The 3,066-nt window shown below is 36.2% G+C and overlaps 1 pseudogene; it reads left to right on the top strand.

The window, feature by feature from the left end:
- Positions 1-501: 501 nt before the first annotated feature.
- LOC113598989 (uncharacterized) lies at positions 502-705 on the top strand (annotated as a pseudogene).
- The last annotated feature ends 2,361 nt before the right edge of the window (positions 706-3,066 follow it).

Raw genomic sequence — 3,066 nt, 5'->3', positions numbered from 1 at the left:
GCTCTGTGCTGACAGCTCAGAGCCTGGAGCCTGCTTCAGATTCTGTGTTCCCTCTTCTCTCTACCACTCCCCTGTTCATGCTCTGTGTCTCTCTGCCTCTTAATAATAAATAAATGTTAAAAAATTTAAAGATGCTAGTTTTGTGGACTTTCCAGCCAAAGAAATATTCTCTATATCTATGTACTGTTTATAACTCAAATAGCTTATATCTCGAGATATTAAAAAATTATCCCAATTTGACCAGAGATCAACAAAATAATAAAAGTCAAATAGTAAACATTTTAGGTTTTCTGAGCCATATGGTATGTTTTGTAACTACTCCATTCTATTATTGTAGCATGAAATCAGCTATAGATAATTCCGAAGTGAATGAGTCTGACTGTGTTCCAATAAAACTTTATCTACAGAAAGAGGTAATGGGCTGGATTTGGCTCATGGACCATAGTTTCTCTATCCCCAGTCAGGTTCAAAGCATAGGGTATTTTTTACAATTTGGAGACCATCACTTCTCCGCCTTTTGGCTAATATCAAGTGTAGTATCTGTTCTTATCAGTTTAATATCTGATATGGCCTCTTTCTGAGGACAATATGCTAACGGATTTTTGGAGCAGGAAGATGGAATAGGACCTTGTTCTGTCCACTGCAGGCATTCACCAGGTATTGCACCAGGGAATTGAACCAGGCACCAGGAAAGGTGCACCCCTCTGGGGAATAACCAAGCAGCTCCAGTACTGTTGACCACCTGTAGTGATTCCTGAGCTTCTGCCCGGAGGGTCTTAGTGTATCTATGTGCCAGGTGCCTTCACTCTACAGGTGCAACTAGAGTCAGGAAAAGTCAGTCAAGATTGCAATGCAGGAGTGTATGGAATATATATCTACACATCCACTATGGTCTTCTTACATACTAGGAACATGAATACAAGTATAAGCCAATAGTGGAAGTGGTTTTCCTAATTTTTTTCTGTCTTCTGTTTCTGTCTTTAGTGATTTCCTCTCCCGGGTTTTGTTTTCTTAAAACTTATTTTTTGAAGGAAAAAAAATCCAAAACTTTGGGATCATTTTTTTCTTTACTTTTTAAAAGCCATTTTAATAATCTTCTTTTCATGTGATTATTCATAAAATGTGACTTGGCTTTCCCATTGACAAGTAATTCCAAATCTCCAAAGTTTAAATAAAATGATTTTATAATTAGGACATTGGAATGAATGATAACTGTGTGTTTTGGAGGAAAATGGAGATTGACAGGCAACTTCTATAAATTGGCAGTCAGAGAAAAAGTAGCAGAAAAAGAAAGTATGTCACATTGGAATATTTTTTTTAAATATATTGAAACTTATGGCACTTTTTCCCTCATTTTAACCCTGCATGTCTGTGCTTTTTCATCACTGATAGGCAGAAATGTTTATTCTCCCTGAAATGCTGAATCTGACCCAAACTTCAATACATTTCACAAGTAAGAATCTGCTATGCAGAATATATTTCTTTTGCACAGTTAACAGCATTCCTAATGAGCTGTTAATGAGCTGTCAGTTTCTAATATAAACTAAAGAGCTAGAGTAGTCACAGAGGAATTCTAGAAACAAAAATGTTGCATCCCCAAAACATAATCAAATGAATTATTCCAAGATTTATAATTACCCTTAAGTTATACTGATGTTATGTGCCATTTCTAAATTACTAGCAGTGTTTTTGAAGATCAGTTTGTGATCTTAAGTATTATCCACTGCACAATGTTACCATTTTTAATATGTGTTACTATTTTAACTATTACTAAATATTATTTATTATGGAACTACTCTGTGCCAGCCAATGTATTCTCGGAAGTTATAATCTATTGAGGAATACTATGACTTGTATAATTATTTTAATAATAATAAATGATAATATGGTAATACCTGGGGTGATAAGAAAACTTACCTTAAGGTAAACACCCTGAATTATCTTAGGCATTTATAGAAAACTATTTGATACAGGTCTAGTAAAATTTATTTTACCTAATTCAGACTTGCAAATAAAACACAATTTTATTTTATTATTTTACTTTATTATTATTTCCTTGTGGTAAGATCACTAAATATGATCACCTCACAGTTTAGAAAAAGAACAGAAGGAAGAGTATGGTGGTCAAGGCAATAATCTCCTTATGGAAACTGGTCATTCTTGAAGTAGAGCTATTCATCCCATTCACTGTCCCCTCCCCCAGAGGTACCCAAAATGTGGTTGATTGAAATGTTCTTACAGGGGTGACTGGATGGCTCAGTTAGTTGTCTCAGGTAATGATCTTACAGTTTGTGGGTTCCAGCTAAGCATCGGGCTCTGTGCTGACAGCTCAGAGCCTGGAACCTGCTTCAGATTCTGTGTCTTGTCTCCCTCTCTCTCTGCCCCTCCCGGGCAAGATCTTGTTCTCTCTCAATCTCTCTCTCTCTCTCTCAAGAATAAATAAACATTAATTTTTTTTGAAATGTTCTTACAATTATAAAGCCAGAAGTGTCGAACAAGAGGCAGGAGAGAAACTGTAGATTTTTTCAGTGAGAGGGCTTACCAGTGAGTCTACTGCATTTCTACAGTGTAGGTATTCATATATAGGTAGATTTTCCTGAGCCATGAGTCAAAAGGACAAAATAGTGAACTGTCTTTCTAGCATTCCATCAGCAGGTTCATCCTCTGGAAAAGAGGACTGAAGACATTTCTCATCATCACTCCAAACACATTGAAATCAATATGAAATACAATAGGATATTTATTTTATTTTATTTTTTAATTAAAAATTTTTTTGTTTATTTATTTATTTTGAGAGAGAAAGAGAGAAAGACCACAAGAAGGGGAGAAACAGAGAAAGAGAGAGGGAATCCCAAGCAGGCTCCACGCTGTCAGCACAGAGCCAGATGCAGGGCTTGAACTCAGGAACTGTGAGATCATGACTGAGGAGAAATCAAGAGTCAGTCAGTCGCTCTTGACCCAGGCACCCACAACAGGATACTTAAATGTGTACTTCAGTTCTCCAGCAAAAAGGGAATTTTCACATATTGGAAATAAAGAAGGAAAGAGTGCCATTATAGAGCAGAA

This window comes from Acinonyx jubatus, chromosome B2, assembly GCF_027475565.1.
Source record: "Acinonyx jubatus isolate Ajub_Pintada_27869175 chromosome B2, VMU_Ajub_asm_v1.0, whole genome shotgun sequence".
Taxonomy (NCBI): domain Eukaryota; kingdom Metazoa; phylum Chordata; class Mammalia; order Carnivora; family Felidae; genus Acinonyx; species Acinonyx jubatus.
The sequence above is the reverse complement of the archived record's forward strand: the minus strand, read 5'-3'. Positions and strand labels throughout refer to the sequence as shown.